The sequence below is a fragment of the Gorilla gorilla genome, chromosome 5, assembly GCF_029281585.2.
Source record: "Gorilla gorilla gorilla isolate KB3781 chromosome 5, NHGRI_mGorGor1-v2.1_pri, whole genome shotgun sequence".
NCBI classification, from domain to species: Eukaryota; Metazoa; Chordata; class Mammalia; order Primates; family Hominidae; genus Gorilla; species Gorilla gorilla.
In genome coordinates, this window is record NC_073229.2 from 121,333,943 (window position 1) to 121,353,851 (window position 19,909).

The 19,909-nt window shown below is 36.2% G+C and overlaps 1 protein-coding gene across 6 annotated transcripts in view; it reads right to left on the reverse strand.

The window, feature by feature from the left end:
* The window catches only part of MMS22L (MMS22 like, DNA repair protein), a 137,223-nt gene that overhangs the window by 40,182 nt on the left and 77,132 nt on the right, over nucleotides 1–19,909 (reverse strand). The gene's annotated exons all lie outside the window — the stretch shown is intronic.

Consider the following 19,909-nt stretch of genomic DNA (forward strand, 5'->3'; position numbering starts at 1 on the left):
TACAGCTAACACCCTTCACAAATGCTTACAAAAATCTTCTTAAAGTACATTTTGAGCTTTTTCCATTTATATCATATGAGAAACATTTTATATAATTAAAACCTTTATGCCAAGACATTATGCATTTCTGGTTGTTTGATGGATGAATGATGGCATATTAAGCATCATAAAGTTAATGTTAACTACTAATGTCAACCATTAATTATATGCTTTTTAATATGTCAGATCCAAATGAGAAAGAGGCAGCTTCAGAATGAAGGTCTGCATTTTGCAACTCACACATGACAAGTGATTTTTACTTAAAATCTAGACATGAAAACAATTTTTTAAACAATTTTCTCCTGAGGGCTTTAGGACATGGATGTACCAAGAGGAAGGTAAGTACAACTGGCTTATGCGTGGTATTTTAAATTAAAATACTTTCCTTGTTTAGAAGACACAGGCCTTGTGTAGTAGACAAAACTATGCTAGATACAATCTTACTACTTTGGTCCCAAAAGATTCATAATCATTCTCACTTGGTAGGCAATAATATACAATAACAAGTTACTCTTCATAAAATAATAAAACATAATTCGATACTGCCTCAAATTTTGATTAATCATTTACTCACCTTTGCTGATTAATTCAATCAAAAATTTAGATATCTCTAGACCTTAATAGAAACATGTGCAGGAAATTGAGGTTACCAAAGAGAGGGAAATAAGAGATCTTCTTAGTGATGTGGAACAGAAGGCATTTATGTTGTGCACCCACTGATAATATGATTATTTAAAACTAAATGTACAACCATGCTATTATTCCTGTTTCTGTTTATATTACTGCCAGATCAACTGAGTAGACATAAATGTATGGATACATTTACATTTGCATTTTTTTTTCAATTATACAGAAAGCAGCAAAAAATAACCAATGGAAATGATGGAGAAGACTTCCTTTAATAGAGATAGCATTCCACTAAGAAAAATAATTAAGTACTTTAAAAAAGATGTTTGATGTTTTTAAACAGTTTAGGGGAAGTGGATAACATAAAAGAACTATACAAAACACAGAACTAGCACGTGTATCTAAAGCAATCCCACAAAAAGATCAAGCTGGTTATAAGATCACATCTTAGAATATTTCGCATAACTACCCAAGAGTGAGTAAAAATTCTAAGTATAAACTGTATAACATTAGGGCCTTGAGCCCCTTTACATTGGAATTCCTGGAAAATTATGGGATATTACTTAATACTACATGAAATATTGAAAAAACAAGTGAACAAATGGCTGGGGAAAGAGTATACAGTAAACAATTCTCATAAAAGCTAACCAAATATCTGCTATGTCCTCTCTGTAAAAACTTACTTGAGATGCTTTCAACTTGAACTAGTGGCTGGAGAACCATTTCAGTTCCTTTATCTTAGAGTGAGATAAATAACAAACCACTAAAATCTATCTGGCAACTAACTCAACTGCCTATATCAACATAGCAAATTTCAGAGTACATTTCTACATAGTGGAATCCATGTAAAATAATACCACCATTTCTACTGCCCTTTATAGCTTTTTCAAAGTATATTGGTTTCAAAAGACAATAAATAACTTATGGTACTTGAGTAGGATGGATTTTGCTCACCATATCTAAAAAAGCCATTTTATTTACTAACTAAAACCTATTCCCTAGGAAGGAGTAACATTTCTGATCGACCTCTATATATGTGCTAGAAATTCCTTAAATTAATTAAATTCTTCTAAAATCGGAACAATTCTATGAGATAGGTATCATTAATCCTCTTTATAGATGATGAAGCTAACAGTAGGAAAGCTAAATATGCCCAAAGGTCACATGGCTAGAAAGGGCTGGCCCCATCATCTGAACTTAAATCTGACTCTGAAGCCCACTTTTCTTTTTACACACTAAGACATGCACCCTTATCCACCTACACATACACAAGTTTTAAGTGAATTAAACATTGATAAATTATCTTCTCTTTCTACTTAGGTTAAAGAAATTTCATCCCAGCACTTTGGGAGGCCAGGGTGGGTGGATCACTCGAGGCCAGCAGTTCAAGACCAACCTGACCAACATGGTGAAATCCCCTCCCTAATAAAAATACAAAAAAATTAGCCGGGCATGATGGTACACGCTTGTAATCCCAGCAACTCAGGAGGCTGAGGTAGGAGAATTGCTTGAACCCAGGAGGTGGAGGTTGCAGTGAGCCGAGATTGTGCCACTGCACTCCAACTTGGGTGACAAGAGCAAGACTTTCTCAAAATAATTTAAAAAAATAATAATAAATAAATAAAAGAAAGGAATTTCAAAAAGCTTAAGAAAAGGGGCTGGAAAAGCCACATGTAGCTGTGTCTTTTGAAGGGCCAGGAGCAACATCAGAATTCTAACATTAGGAAAGACTATAAGAAGAGATGCTAGAAAACATGTATTCAAGGCAATAATGAGAAAGGCCAACAAATGTGAACCACCTTTGACCTCTCCAGAACAAAACGTTGAGGTACCAGGGAGTATAAGTATGAGCTAACGTGGGGATAGGATTCAAAGTTCTGAATCCATTAGGTTTAAAAAAAAAAAAAAAGCCGAGTGCAGTGGCTTATACCTCTAATCCCAGCATTTTGGGAGGCTGAGGTGGGTGGATTGCCTGAGCTCAGGATTTCAAGACCAGCCTGGGCAACATGGTGAAACCCCATCTCTACTAAAAATACAAAAAATTAGCCGCACGTGGTGACAAGTGCCTGTAGTCCTAGCTTCTTGGGAGGCTTAGGCTGGAGGATTGCTTGAGGCAGACGTTGCAGTGAGCTGAGATTGCACCACTGCACTCCAGCCTGGGCAACAGCGAGACTATGTCTCCAAAAAAAAAAAAAAAAAGAATAATTAATAGAAAAAAAAAAAAAACCATTGTGAGGTAAAAAATTTTAAAGCTATATATTACATCCTCCAAGGTTGAGTTAAAACAGCTAAGACAAGTTTCAACTAAGGGTAAGACACTGACCCCAAACCACACTTGTTTTGGAAATATGCACCCACTTTGTGTTTTTGGATTTGAAAAGCAGCTAATATCCCCGGGAATATGCAAAATGCTTCCTGCTCAATAGTTTGAAAGTTCAAGCTTTTTCAGTCTGGATAAGAAGAAATGATTACCTGCTATTTTAAACCAGAACCTAGCTGTTTAAGACCTTATAATAATAATTTATTTAAGCATAAAGAAATCAGTGAGTGACAAATACAGGAAATGCCAAGGGTGTACTGTAATAGAAGTCTGAAGGAAGAACCAAATTTTTGCACTATAGCCAAATAGCTAGAAATACTCCTTGCAGACACTGGTAATTTTTAAAAATCACATGTTTGAACCAGAAAACTAATTATACAGACCACTGAAAAATAAATTATATTAGATGTGACCACTGCATATCTGCTGAAGGTACATTTACAAAAATGCAAAGAAGAAGCTCTGTCACTAGAGGTAACAATGTAAAAGAAAACACAAAACATACGTAAAATATTATAAAGAATGTAATATAGTTCTAGGTGATGGCTGTTTTATGAGGCATTATTTACCTTCTTCAACACAAACAGAAATACGTAAGTAGATTTTTTGCATAAAAGGAAAAATATGTGATTTCTGGTCAGAAACTGAAAGACATAACACAAGGATGTAGGATCTCCCAACACTTGGCAATTGTTTTATTTGAGTAAAGACAGATTTCACGTTAAGATCAGTTTGGAAATACAAGATCAGATAAGGAAATACACACATGTAACCAGCTCTCTTACATTATAAAAGATACAATACAGTATAGTAGAAAATAAATTTGCTGAATGTCAAGTTATTCAAATTGCAGCTCTCACGGTGGAAATAACAGCAACATCCAGCATTTACTGGTATTTACTATGAGACCAGCACCATGCAAAGTGTTTTATAAGCATCGTTTCTCATCCTATGAGGTAGGCATAATTATTATTCAAATCTTATATATGAGAAAATTGAGACAAAAGGAGTAATTACGCTGCGTAATAAACATGGTTATTAGCATAGCTATCCAGAGCAGCGTGGCTTTGGAAAAACAAGTAACCTCCCAACTCGCTGTTTTCTTTAGAGTCAAGAACAGGAACAATTGTTGCTATATCCACCTAACAGGGTTATTGTGAAGACCACAGGAAATAACATTCTGAAAAGTTTAGAAGCCTATCATTACACTATATAAACACCCACACTTTCACATACCAATTATCCAGGTATTCCTACTCTTCTATTTTAGCTCAGTTACCCTGCCTCCTTTAGCTTTCCTCATTATCTTCAAGTATTTTCCTGATTCTTTCATCTGACTGCTCTTTTGCCCCACTTTCCAAGATTTCCTGTTTTTATTTGTCTGCTACTTCTTGCTTTGATTTCATGTTTACTTATCCATTTTGCCCCCACCTCTCTACTCCCACACAGATACCTTATCCCCACAGACACACAAATTTATTGAGGCATCTATCATATGAGACGCATGGAACCCTGTACCTGAAACTTCTACCTGCCAGTCTGGTCTCTCAGTTTCTGCTCCTCCCTAGTAACTTAGGCAGGCTTCTGGGAACACTTACTGGACCACTGCTTATAGTTTTCGCCTCTAATCTTGGCATACCATTGTTTCTCCTGTAACTGTTATAGAATAAGGTATGATATCCTATATACCACTTTCCTGGTATTCACAGTTGTATATTAATTGTTTCTAATACATGATGCCTCAAAGTTTAAGGAAAATTAAAATTGTCTATTGATGGACTTTTCTTCATCACATGGAAAAAGCATAATATAATAAATATGACTGGTAAGGATTAACAGCAATAATTGAATTCTTTTAACTCTACTGCAAACATGGTAACTTTTAAAAAATCTTTATTAGTGAAAAATATAATGGAAAATTTTAAGTCAAAAAGTTGTTCCAAACCACTATGAGTAATTATTCCAAGTATCTTATTGATCTGATGGAAAACTAAATGGGAATCAGGACACTCTATAACCATTTTTAGCTTCAGCTAAACTCACTAAAAAACCTTAGACACTGAATCCTCTTGTCATACTTGCTTGTATCTGTGAAACAGGGCTTACTCTGCCTTATTATCCAGGAAGAATATAACATAACTAAGGTAATGGCATTATCAGAAAAACAAAAAAAGCCTGAAATTTAAACAGTGGAAGTTACCCAAAAAATCATCAATCCAATCTTGTCTTCAAAAAATGAGAAAAAACAACAAACAACTTCTAGGTATGAAGAGACTTTTACAAAGCCTCAATTTGAGATAATGGTAGTTTCAATCCTGAGTCCCAATCCTGTGCATGCCCAAATTATCAGGGAGAAACCAGGCTGGCAAGTAGCAATTCAAGCACACTTTGCAATGCCTCCATGTAACAGACACCCCAGTACATCTGTGTGTCTGTGCATATGTGGAGGAGGGGGTAAGTAGGTGGTAGATGGATGGATGGATGGATGGATGGATGGATGGATGGATGAATGAATGAATATGTGAAATCAAAGCAAAGAGTTTATTGACTGTTTTGATGATAAAGCACAGCAGCGGCAATGATGCTTACCGTCACATATAATTACAGAGAAAAATAAGGACTCCTTGAGACGCTAGGAGAATTCTTCAAATGAGCTCTTGTCTAAGACAGAAAAGATCAGCTTGTGACTCTGGAAAACTACTAAGCCTCAGTTTTTCATCTGTTAAATGGAAATAATGCCCTACTTTCCTCTATGGAGCTGCTAAAGCATTAAAGTCACAGCATTTAGGTAAAAATACTTTGTAGACAAGGCAAAATAATATGCACTTTCATAGACTGTAAGGCAAGACAATATGCACTACTGCTTCTAAATCCTAATAAACATGTTCTTAGAGGCATTCGAACATCACTAGAAAGATACAAGCTTTGGAGACTGACATACTAAAGTATACATCCTATTTTGCCAATTAGCAGTTGGATGGTCATTTCCTCATCTGCTGCAAGAATTAAATAAGACATATTCAATAAAGAGTAACTATTATGGTTGGCCAGAGAATTAAAAACTGTTTAATGATAATATATGTACTAGCCCTATTCTAAGTGTTTGACCTTTAATAACTAATTTAATCTGTAGGTACTTTATTGTCCTCATTTTATAGACAAGGAATCTCAGTACAGAAAGGATAAGTAATTTGCTTGGGTCATGCTGAGACCCAAGACCCATGCTGAGCAGCAGAGCCAGGATTTGAACCCAAACTGTCTAGCTTCAATACCCCAATTCATAATTACTATGCTACAGCTGCCTCAAATACCATTTTACTACACAAATAAATAGTACATGCTCCAAATGTCGCATTGCTGTATTCACTCATTCATATGTAAGTTCTTAATAAAGGTAGTTATAAAGTAGTATAACAGCCAATCCCAGGTGATATACCAGATGCATACACGTTAAAAGTTTAATACTTCTGGGGAGTGCCAGGCTCTATAGGGATTCCAAAGGTCAATGATGTGTGATAATTTACAATTTTCCTATGCTCCAAAATTGAGTTAGTTTGCAAGACTGGGAAAGAACAACAAATCAGGAATCCAGTGATGAACCTAGCAAACCAAGCATGCCTATAATAATGCTGTCTTATATACAATAAAAGGGGTGAAGTGCCTAAAATGAAGTTGCTTGCCTGTGTCCCAAAAACAGTAACTAGCACTGGTATGAAAACATACCAGTAAGAAGTCATCATTTTTAGAATTTACCCTCATATTTTCATTAGTCTTGACTTTGTAGATGATTATGAGTATAAAATTACTTAAGTTTTTCAGTTACGTTTCACTGTATTTTATAACACAGTAGTAACAAGGATCCACTTCCTTGTTATTATTGTAAGAAGTTCCCAATGTTGACTACCACCAAAATTATCTGTATATCTTTCTACAAATACTAATGTCTTGGCCTCACTAAAGATCTTTCTGCATCTTCAGCATTGGGCCCAATCATAATATTTACTATTTGTTTTTAATTCCTGATGCAGTTGGTCTGACAGTCTACATTTCATTTGTTTATTTTATTTATTTATTTATTTTTTGAGATGGAGTCTCGCTCTGTCACACAGGCTGGAGTGCAGTGGCAAGATCTCGGCTCACTGCAAGCTCCACCTCCTGGGTTCACACCATTCTCCTGCCTCAGCTTCTCGAGTAGCTGGGACTACAGGCGCCCGCCACCACGCCCAGCTAATGTTTTTGTATTTTTAGTAGAGACGGGGTTTCACCGTGTTAGCCAGGATGGTCTCGATCTCCTGACCTCGTGATCTGCCCACCTTGGCCTCCCAAAGTGCTGGGATTACAGGCGTGAGCCACCGTGCCTGGCCTCATTTGTTCATTTTTGAGACAGAGTCTGGCTCTGGTGCCAGGCTGGAGTGCAGTGGCGCCATCTCAGCTCACTGCAACCTCCACCTCCCAGGTTCACGCAATTCTCCTGCCTCAGCCTCCCGAGTAGCTGGAACTACAGGTGCGCGCCACCATGCCCTGCTAATTTTTGCATATTTAGTAAAGACGGGGTTTCATCATGTTGGCCACAATGGTCTTGATATCTTGACCTTGAGATCCGCTCACCTTGGCCTCCCAAAGTGCTGGGATTCTAGGCGTTAGCCACCATGCCCGGCCGAGGGTCTACATTTCTACCAGGCAGATGCTGCTATCCTATGGTGCACCATGCTGTGGGCAGTCACCTTCTTGGCTTTCCTCATCTAAAAAAAAAGGGATAATAATAGTACCTACAGAATTACATTAATAAAGGCCAAACACTTATAATAGATCTGGCATATATATTTTCAATAAACAATCTTTGATTTTCTGATCAATAATTATTTCATTTATTGAATAGGCCTTATTTAATTCCTGCAACAGATAAGGCAATGACCATGCAACTAGCAGTTCATAGACTAAGTAACAAGATCATACATCATCCTGTCATGGAGGAGGATTGAAAATACTCCTTTACTCTATAGGTATAAGTGCAAAACAAAGTATAAGATTGTTTTACCAACTCAGAGGAGAAAAACCTTTGGGGGGAAGCACAAGAAAATGGGCGTGGAAGAGATTCTCAAAGGATAGGTAAGGAGTGTTTAGGTGAAAAGGAGGAAAGTAAAAACACAAAGGTATATAAAATCAAATCACTTACTCTCTAATTCAACATATACAGCATACGTTCTAAGCAGTAGGGTACAAAACTAGCAAACAGACAAAGTCTCTGCCCTCTGGAACTTATATTCTAATGAGAGACAGATAATTAAACATACAACCATGTAATACCTCAACTTGTGGTGAGTTTTATGTATAAAAAAGAAATCATAGTATGGGGATGATGACTGATAGAACTTTGTACAAGAACATTGTACTTGTACAATGATCAGGAAACATCTTTTAAGAAGGTGACATTTGAGCAAAGAACTAAATAAGTAAGGGAGGGAAACACACAGGTATATGGGGAAGAATATTCCAGTGAGAAGAAAAAGTGCAAAGGTGCTGGGCCTGGCACAGTTTCACAGACTCAAGGAACAACAACCAGGAGTCCAAGGTGGCTGAAGCACAATGGGTGACAGATGAACAGCAGATGAACTGGAGAGGTGGCAGGGTTCCAGACCATGTAAGATCTTGTGAGCCATGTAAGGACTTTGGATAAAATCAAAGTGGATAACAAGCCAGAAAAGCAGAAGTGTAATATAATTTACATCTTAAAAGGAATATATAAAAGAACAAGGTGTTTGAAGAATGAAAAAAAAGTAACCACTTTGATTATAATAGAGAATTTTTATAGTAGCATTGGAAGGCAATAAATTTAAGAATAGAAATGGTGTTCCATTTGTTCAGTCATATGTTTTCTTCATTCACTTCAGAAGAAGTTACTCAGTGCTAGTCACTATGTCTGATGCTAGAGATACAAAAATGGTTAATCCTGCTGTTAAAAGAAAAATCAAGACTTCATTCTTAAAGTGGTAAGAAGACACTGAAGGATTCTGAACTGGAGGGTGATATAATGAAAAAAGTGCTTTGGGAAAGATTAATCAGGTAATGGCAAACAGAATGGGTCAGAATAAGAACTGACTAAAGATAAAAGAAACTAATTAAGAAGCTTCTGTAAACATCCAGGTAAGAGCTAATGTGCATTTTCAGTTACTTTATGAAGGAAAAAGCCAACACTAATTATTTCGCATTTTGTGAGGGAAAGGAAGGAGCAGCCTGTCATTGCCAAATTTTGGGGGAGAAAAACTGAAAGTTATGAGGGACAGTTAATTATAACAGGAGGATATAATTTGATATGAAAAGAGAAAATTGAAGTAACACTATCGAAAATGTTTTTGGAAATCCGGATCTAGAGTCGAAGAGTACAATCAGACTCAGGAATCATTCTACCTAATAGTTCAGATCATCTTAATGAACATGTCAATGTCTGTTAATTACATGAGGCATTGTATTAGATGTTATCAAATATAGTCCTTCCTTTCAAAGAATGTACAGTTAAGTGCTGAGACAGAGGTATGTAAAGAGTAAAAAACAGGATTCGAAGAAGACTTCCTGGAGAAGACATGCCATTACCTGTTAAAGAAGTCATATTAGTTAATTAAAAAAATAATAGAGTTGCAGAAAGTTAAAATAATAGAGTTGCAGAAAGTTAAAATAATATGAGTAAAGCATAGCGACATGAAATTGCATGGTACATGAAGGGATTCACAAACAGTGTGGTATTACTAGTAGATGGTATTACCTTTAGTCAAGTGCCAGTAACTATAGTATTGATAAGGAACTGTAGTACTGATAAGGAACAATGTAACTATACATTTGTATAATGTAACTATAGTATTGATAAGGAACAGGTCATAGAGGATCATGTCATCTCAAAAAGTTGGAGCCAAAAGTAAAGTCTTTAAGGTAGCTGGAAATGAGAGAAAACCAACTTATATACCCAACATATATATTCCTCATGGTTTGTTCCCAGATAATCTAATGCTTATTAAGGATTGCCTAATACATTTATACATTTAAACATCCTCTTTAACTGCACTGTGCTAACGTTACAATGCTAGTTGTCTCTGAAATATTTTCATTAAAAAAACCCAACCTGATGAGTATGTGCAGTGTGACTTTGTACATATACGAATCTATATTACTCATTACAACATACTACACATATATAGATACGTAATTATATCTATACATTTGTATATCTATATCTATACATTTTGCCAATGCTTGAGTGTTATCTTATGCTCTCATCTAATAAAAGTGAGCATGGGCAGAGCCACCCATAAGCTTCAGTGCTGACCCATAAGCATCAGCTTCACCTATAAGCATCATTACGACCAACAAGTTATAGTCCTGAAGTTAACACACACACAAAAATAAAAATTTTCACGCTGGATGTTAAAATTTAAGTTTTACAGCATCACAAGATGCCTTCAAGGAAATGGTTGAGGGTAAAGGCCACAATTAAGGCTTGGGTACATCCTTTGGCATTATAACTATAAGGAACTACAGACGTCATCGTAGCTTAGTAATTTCTAAAAGAAGAGCAGAATGATCATCATCTGATTGTGACAACTTGCACTGCTTGTATTCAGTTAGGGCTCCCATTTCCAGGAACTCATCCTCCAAATTTAATAGCAAGTGTGTGGGTACAAGGTAATGAATGAAAGTAAAAGACGGGGAGATTATGGCTGAATATGAAGCTAGTCAGTCTCCAAGTTTTCTACTACCAGAGTATCATGTGGGTAGTACCACTAGTTAAGGTCCAGGATCTTTGTCCTTGGGGTTAAAGGCACTCAGAGGTGAGATCATCTCCGAAAATAATCTCACAACAAAATGTACATGCCTTATAAAATATGTGAAGTTGTTATACTGGTTTTTGGGATTTCATATATAATTATCTTCCTCTTCAAATGTAAATGGATAGGGTATAACTGTGCAAGCACACATGCACTAGATCTTATCCAAAATGTTATGTATTGAATTCTCATAGAAGAAAAAAGAATGAGCTCAGGCCGGGGGGCAGTTAGGAATTGGTGACTAAAAAAGAAAGTTAGAATATAAGCAACAGTGTGAACAAAATATTTATGGAATATGCCCTCATTTTCATTTTGGAAGAGACCACCAATCTATCTAACTTAGCAGCACTGGAGCCAACAATTACTATGATATTAAGAACACCTCACAATCTTTAATTTTCTTCCTCCTCCCAATCCTCCCCCACCCCGCATCTCTATCTCTGCCTTGCTTTGGCTATTCCACTGTTTGCTGAAAAACGTGTAATTTTTAAAATATGGCCACAATTCTTTGACACTTCTTGATTCTGAGAGATCCTGTGACTGATTTGACCAAAGAGCACAGCAGACATGACATTATGTGGCTATAAGGTTTGGTAATAAAAGGCCATAAAGCTTCTGCCTTGTTTGCTGGGAATACTCACTTTTAGAGACCTGAAATGCAATGTAGGAAGTCCAATGACCCTGAGAATACCCTGTTCGAGAGGCCACAGACAGCACTCAGGTCAACAGTTCCAGCTAAGCTTGTCCACCAGCCATTCTAGCTTAAAAACTAGATGTATTACTGAAGAAGAAGCCATCTAGGAACTGGATCCTCCAGCTTCAGCTGTTCTAGTCTCGGCCTTTAGAGTTACTCACAGACATTGAATTAGAGTTACTTCCAGACATTGAATCATCCTAGCTGAGGCTCCAGACGTGGTAGAGCAGATAAGAGCTGCCCTTGGCTTTTCAAAGTCCTGACCTACAGAATCTGTAAGCATAATAAAAGGATTGCTGTTGTGGTGTTTTACCCACTATGTTATTACATAGTATATTATGCTCTAAAGGGCATATAAGAAGCACTATGTAGGAATTAGAGATTCAAAGATGAAAAAGATGAAGACCTGACCTAAAGGAATTCACACTTGGGAAGGTTGGGGTGGGAGGTGGGAGGAACAAAGAATTTTATTAGAAATATAACCACAGGGTAGTATCTACAATAGTACAAAGGCAGACTTAGACAAAATAGCTGTTTTAAGTCTCCTAGAAGCCGTTCCCAACAATCTAAGAAATTCTGGACTGGTTTCAGGACAAATGAATTTCAGAGATAAGGGTAATTTTAAGAAAAACTACTTTATTTTTCTACCTATCCAGCACAGAACACCTATATGAAACATATGTTGAGACATTTTATGTGTATTATCATATTTCCTCTCAATAAACTTTATTCAGCTCTTGCTGCTTTCAAAAGTTTCATTTTAGTTTTCCCTAGATGTAAGGTATTATGTTTATGAACCTATGGAGACCACCTTTTAAAGCTAATTAATAAAACTATCCTCTAAAAACTAGCTTAGCTCTCACCATCCCAGCAGTCTTTTTCGAAAACAGTAGTACACAGTCACTGCTACCCTCTAATGACAACTGCAATCATTCTACCACATTTTACATGTGGTTAGTGGCTATATGCTATGTGGGGGAGCGTGCATTGCTTCAAAAAAGAAATTTGGAGTCATTTTATTAAAAGTAAAGAGCCAAAGATTTTTGAGGTCAACTATTCCACAGTAAGTAAGCTAGGGCTGAAGTCCATTTGTGAGCATTTTTCCTAATTGTTGGTAATAAATTTTTATAAATAAAGGGTCTAATGGTAATGTTGACTGATTACTAACTACATCAACCCAAATGTTCCTGTCACAGTGAAATTTGCCCTATAATTTACCTTAATGGAATATGTGTATCAATAAATATTCAAAATGTCCAGTCTCTTCCCCCCACCTCCATTTAAATCAAATCCAATTCTATGTGAACAGATTGTACCAATGTATAATTACAATAGCTAATGCACTGGAAAAGTAGTGTTCTTTGATAAATAATTTTTCGAAAGCCTCTTAAGCATTCTGCATCCTCAACATTTCTCTCACACTCAAAAAATGCAGTAAATTATACAACCAGAAACTAGTGACCATTGCCAATTGTGTTAATGGATCTACAAACCTCATCATCAGCTCCAATAGTGACTTGTTTTTTTTTTTTTCTTTTTGGATTTCAAAACTCAGTCAAGTAAGAGTCAAAAACTACCTAGGGATATTTTTTAAAGTGTTTATTCATCAAATAAACACTATATGGAAATAACAGTCTAGTCACCATTGTAATATAGTGCTAAACCTGCAGTACATATATAATCTTTAAAAATCTGCAAACTCCTTGAAATTATGTGTAAAGTTTTGTGTATACATAAATGTGTATAAGCCCCATCCCCTTTCTTCTGCTTTGCACCACTTTATAAATACTTCTAAGTACAAGTTGAATGCCTCCTCTCAATTTCTCTCCCTGACTCCTCTTCTGCCTTATTTTGATCTCCTCACTCTGTGCCTCTGTTTTAGTCAACAATCCAACTGTAACCTCACGTACAAAATGCACTAACTTAGGAGGAATGTTTAATATGAATTCTATGTAGAAAAAGCAGTGACTAATAAATGTTTAAGATCAATTATGAAAATCATCAAAAAGTATAAGCTCGTTTAGAATAATATCATATTTAGCAGTAAATAAATTTCTTAATTTTAAATTATGGTTTTCCAGATACGTAGTTTCATACCACATACATTCCCTATAGAGATGCTATTTACCACTTTTACTGTAGTTCTTTAAAAGGGAGGAAAAGATAGAGGAGGGGAAAAAGTTTCCTAAAAGATTATCCATTGAGTCAATGATCTGTGGGGTTTATTATAAAGCTCCATTATTAGGGCTGAGAGCCTCAAAGGCGTTTATTATAGCACTAATTTCTTTTTGCAAGGCTTCAGCAAATGAACCGATTTATCTGGTATCTGCATGCTTAGGGCTTGATACATGCTATTTGTACATGACAGGTTTCATCTGCGTAGCACCATTGATAACATTTATCTGCACATCAAAAAAGCTCATCTGATGAAAAAAAAATCCATGCATATGCTGGGATAAGAAATGTTAAAGTGGTGAGTAAAAGATCTGTGATATCTCATAAAATGGAACAAAACTACAAAAAGATCACTGATTCAGTATGAATGTGCAACAGTGCTATAGGAGCAGATATAATGTCAAACAAGGAAGAAATGGAAAGATACTTGCTTACACTGATAAAAGAGTAGGGCTTTGTTACCATCCTGTGAATTTTAACTAGAAATTGGAAAAAAAAATTACTTTCAAATAAGACAAAGTTTCATAAAGCTTTAAGAGCAACGCAAAAGTAGTTCAAAATAAATCTTAAGACAGTACCCACTGTTTGTAACTGCCAGTAGAAATTAACCCCTGAAAGTTACTCTTATGGGAATAAAATGTTTAGATTGACTGTTGCTGTAGTTCAAAATTAAAAATCTTTGATAAAGCTTAAAGTCCTTATAAGAAAGTAACTTTAAAAAACACAGAGAAAAAGATGTAACCAAAATGTAAACCTGCTTTCCTTTCAGAAACAATAATCAGCTTAAAACATCTGTGTAAAAGATTGTGAAAGGTGGACACAGCCTACATATTTGAATAATAATGTAATAATAAATTATTTCCAACAGATAATATATAATATATTCTTTTGAGAAAAATCAGTGTTTTTCTTTATGAAGAAGGTATACACTGAGTTAAAGAGCTTGTTCCTATAATTCATGATCTTTCAGAACATGTGGTTACGTTAGGCTTCAATCACCCCTTACTCTTACTCTTCCCAGCATTTGGTAATATAGACAGTGGAGCTAATTTTCTGTCATTCAGGAAGAACTGTTGGATCACTAAACTTGTATCATCATCATCTCTGAAACACAGTAAAAATCACTGTTAGACCCAATAGTTTATTAGATCGAACCCACCACCAACAATGTCAACTCTGCCTGGTCGTGTTAACAGGAAAATGTTTTACGAGTTCCACCACTGGGCATCAATTTAACTTCCAGCACCAGCTATGCTGTAAAACCGTGAATGTAATTCATATGGTGACCCGCGTGTGTGGGAAGCAATATCTAGGGAAACTTCTCACAGTCTGACAAAATGCTTTGATTTGCACCATTCAGATGATTGAGCAAAAAGAGTTTAAGCAATCACCACCAATAGCCTTTATCTCCAAATTCACTAAAAATTTATTACTCTACGAGTGCAATCTATTGCTTTAGAGCCTAGATTGACAGAATAGAAATGATTGGATAAATATTACATTTTCAACTGGTACACATCTTGTCCATTAGGTTTAAATATTGGACAAGCTATGTGTTTAAGATAAATATCAGTCTTAGCTGATTCCCTCGAACAATACTTTTAGAAAGCCTACAAATGTTTCCATAGTAACATTTTTGTGCTTACATATAGCAGAGGACACATGTTCACTGCCAATTAGGAGAAAGTAAACCAAGAGACCACTGTATTCTTCTTATAACAACATACCTTTGTCTTTTACTTAGCACTTAACACAGATGACAATATTTACATATATTTTGCTGTGTACTAAACAACTGAGTAATCACTCAAGCTGGAAAGGACATAAATAGAGCTCACCCACCTATCCTAAATAACAGTTTACCATTCAGGCCTTCCTAGGAATTTTAAACTAGCATAGATTTCATACAGATGGCTTTCCAAGTAGCTACTCCTGTGCACTAACAGAAGGGTGTTTACCTGGCAACCTCTCTATCCACTTGCCTGAGATCATATACCTTTAAATATGGCAATGGATGTTTCAGATCTATATATATAGAGCAAAGCTGCGAAGATCGCTGCAACACAACTTTTAAATATCCTTTCTAGCATTATGGGAGGGATCCTATGCATATAATCTTTAATGACTTTGGGCTCCTGAGCTATTACCTTAGCGTTGACTAACCTGATTAACTCAGTACTACTTTCTACTATTTTCTAATTTGGTTTTTTAGATACTGTAAAGTAAATAATATCATCTACAGTTTGGTGATGAAAAAATGGACTCAGAGGTTAAATAACTTGACCACTAAGTAACAGAAATGGAATTATAACCCAGGTGTATCTGACTCCAAAGCATTTTTCATTATAAACCATCTTTGTTCAAGATTTAACTGTAATAATTAAACTCTTACACTTGAAGGTTTAAAAGAGTACCTAATAGTAAAATAAGACTAAAGCACACACAGAATTATTTATAAGAGGTGTATTTTTATAATACTCTTAATCACCAACATTTATTCATTAAAGAACTATACTACTAATCAAGGGATGATCAGGTTAAGATGACTACTGGTCATTAATGTTGGCAGTTGAGTTCTTTTCCTTAAGGTTTCCAGCCTTGTTTTTACGCATTTTGTTTGCCACATCAAAAAAATAATTGCTTTGTACAAAAAGGATATAAAACAAAAACTTACTACTTAGAAACACATCACCCATATTCCATATACAAAGCTTTTTGTTATTGCACTACTAGAAGAAACTTAAGCATTTAACTTGGAATGCCTAGCAAGATCTTTTAAGCTGTTTTTCTTATCTTGTTCTTCAAAATTCGAAACTAGAAAATCCCACTTGACTAAAAAGGCAAAAAAAGGAGGTTGTCCTTTCTAGGGTTAACAGATGCTTTTTGTAAGATTTTAGGTAAGATTAACCTTTTGCTCACAACAGGACTGGCTATTTATTTATTTTTTTTTTTACTGTCTTTAACTCAGGTAAAAATCAATATACAGCGAGACAAAGGGCTCTAGAGGGTCTGGCTACACCAGCTTTTGGTTTGGCTCCTGCACAATTCTACAACATGCTGAGGCTGGGAAGGATTAGCCTGCTTGTGTTGAGTAAACCGATGATACTCAATAAACAGTTTCTGTTGTAAACCCCTTAGGACGTGCAAAGCCACACTAGTTGGCAATAGACCAGATAAGCTGCAGAACCAGCTGTAATCTCATTTAGACCTGAGCTGATCCTCCTGTCCTTTCATTCCACAGGATCAAAGCAAACCACTGAGGAGGCAGCTGTATTATAGCAGCTCTGCTTGCTGGATGCAGCAAACATTTCATAAATTCCACTCCTTGAAGCAAGTCTCTACCTAATCTACCCAGAGCTGGGACAATCAATGAATTTCTGAATTCATTAGACTGATTATTACAGGGGAACCATTTTTTCTTTGGAGAAATATGATGATTGTATGCCAACTTTACAAAGCAGCTGTTTCTGACCATCTCTTTCCTCTGGAAGGGCCTAAATTTTCCCCCACAATATTGAATAAAAGTGGTTTAAAACTACTTAGCTCATTATATTTAATGCATATTAACAAGTAAACAATATATGATGCTAAATTTCTCCAGCAGTAGTAGCTGACTACCACTTAAAGGCAGCCAAACTTTAACAGTGGCCCATACTTTCCATGTTCAATGACACAGTGAGGAATGCCAAACCCTACTGTAACACAGCAGCATAGATTAACTGATGCTCCGAAAAAATTTACAGAAAAAGTTGCTGTAGTTTATTAAAGAATATTATTTGGCATGTATTTGTATTTTTTTATAAAACAGGATAAAATTTTCAAAGTGTTCCAAACTGACATTGTTAAGTGTTTCAAAGTCAGTCAAGCATTTCATCCCCATGCCTCCCCTTCAATAGAACTGACATCTTAGTATCTGTTACTAGGAATTCCTTTCAGTAGAAACCTAAATTTCAAGTTATGAATCTTCAGAAAATTTACCATCCTCATGGTTAAGATAATATTAACTGGATGTATAATGGACACTGAAGAGGCAGGTATTAGGCATGACACCACAGATCACTCTAAACAGTGAACGTGAAAGAAATGAAACCCAAAACAAATGCATAGAGCTATAAAACATTAGCATTTTAAAAGAATCAACTAGGGCTGGCCACAGTGGCTCATGCTTGTAATCCCAACACTTTGGGAGGCCAAGGCAGGAGGATCACTTGAGCCCAGGAGTTCGAGACTAGCCTGGGCAATAAGTGAGACCCAACCTCTAAAAAAATTAGGTGGGGGTAGGGGGTGGGCATGGTGGCATGCACCTGTAGTCCCAGCTACTCAGGAGCCTGAAGTGAAAGGACCACTTGAGCCAGGGAGATTTAGGCTGCAGTGAGCCATGATCGTGCCATTGCACTCCAGCCTAGGCTATGAAGTGAGACTCAAGTGTCAAAAAAAAAAAAAAATCAACTATAATTTAATACTGAATGTCAATTGAGAGGAGCCTTAGAGAACATCTAGCCAGAGAACTGGCAATTTTTTTTTTTTTTAATATTTGTGCTTTGAGGGCCATGTACAGTGTCATTTTTTTTTTTTTTTTGAGATGGAGTCTCACTCTGCTGCCCTGGCTGGAGTGCAATGGCGCGATCACAGCTCACTGCAAGCTCCGCCTCCCAGGTTCACACCATTCTCCTGCCTTAGCCTCCGGAGTAGCTGGGACTACAGGTGTGCGCCACCATGCCCAGCTAATTTTTTGTATTTGCAGTAGAGACGGGTTTTCACCATGTTAGCCAGGATGGTCTCAATCTCCTGACCTCGTGATCTGCCCATCTCGGCCTCCCAAAGTGCTGGGATTACAGGGGTGAGCCACCACACTCGGCCACATATTTTTTTTTTAAGAGACAGGGTTAAGCATTTAAGTCCCCTATGTTGCCCAGACTAAGTTGCTGTGCCTACAGATGCAATGTCTAGCTCACATATTCTTCCTGTTGTTTTACAATTCTTTAAAAATGTAAAAAATATCCTAAGTTCTATGGCTATACAATAATGGGCTATGGACAAGATCTGACCAACAGTGCCTTAGTTTTCCAATCCTTTCTAGTCTAAACTACTCATTTTTCAGATGACACGACAAACTTTCAGGGAGATGAATTGTTCTGCATAACTAAGCGGCAAGTGTCAGCATCAGAATTTAGATCTCCTGAGACCCACTGTGTCTCTCTACTGTTTCCTAACATTTAACCCAACACTACTTTTCTTAGAAAATGGTGTGAAGATTCTACTATAATTCAGAAACACTTGAAAAAGCACAAAACAGTTTTAAGAATGCCTGTGACACGTCAAAGCAGACAGCATGCAAAAATGACCACACATTAGCTGACCCAATCATTTCCAAGCTAACAAATGCTACATTTAATAATGATTCACCTTCCCTCCAATCCCTTCTTCAGACATAAAATGGTCCCATTTAAGATAATCACCTAATAACAGCAAAAGTGAGAAATATGGAAACCTTAACTCTTCTGTTTGCAAAATCCAGATCTTTGTAATAATAACTCCACAATAGGAAACTGCAAAACTGTGTAATTATACTTTAATTGTATTGTGAGGCATGCATTAATCACAAAGTTTAAGTACCAAGGATAGAATTATAATAATTCTGTAAAACAAATTCAAGCTAGCTAAGTAGGTCAGAACCACTAACATGCAACAGGAGACCTCTGGGAATTTATCAGTTAATGGCTATTTATGTGCAAATGAGTGCCCTCCAACCCTCCAAAATCCTGTGTAGCTGAAGGGTATTTCTGTTAACCAGGAGCACTGCTTAACTGCAGAGGCATAAATTAAAGCATTTTATTGAAATGATTTTTAATTTCTCTACTTTCCTTTTCCACATTCCTTCCTACCTCTTTCAAGAAGCACAATTTATAGCACACATTTAACAAGGAAAAAAAAAAGCCTGCTGGAGAATATTCAAAACTGATTTCTCCTGAACCTCGCATGTACACACACACACACACACACTAGACCTTCAACAAAATTAAAGGAAAACATGTCTCACATTAAATTTAAAAACTTCAATATAAGCACTAAATTAACATGCTTTTTATAATGAACTATATAATAAAACAAAATTCTGTTTTATGTTCTTATATTCTTATCCTACAGAAAACAAAGAAATTCAATGGTGTTTGTATCTATCATAATTCTTGTCCTAACAGTCAAACAATATACCTATCAAAGGTACACTTGGAGAAG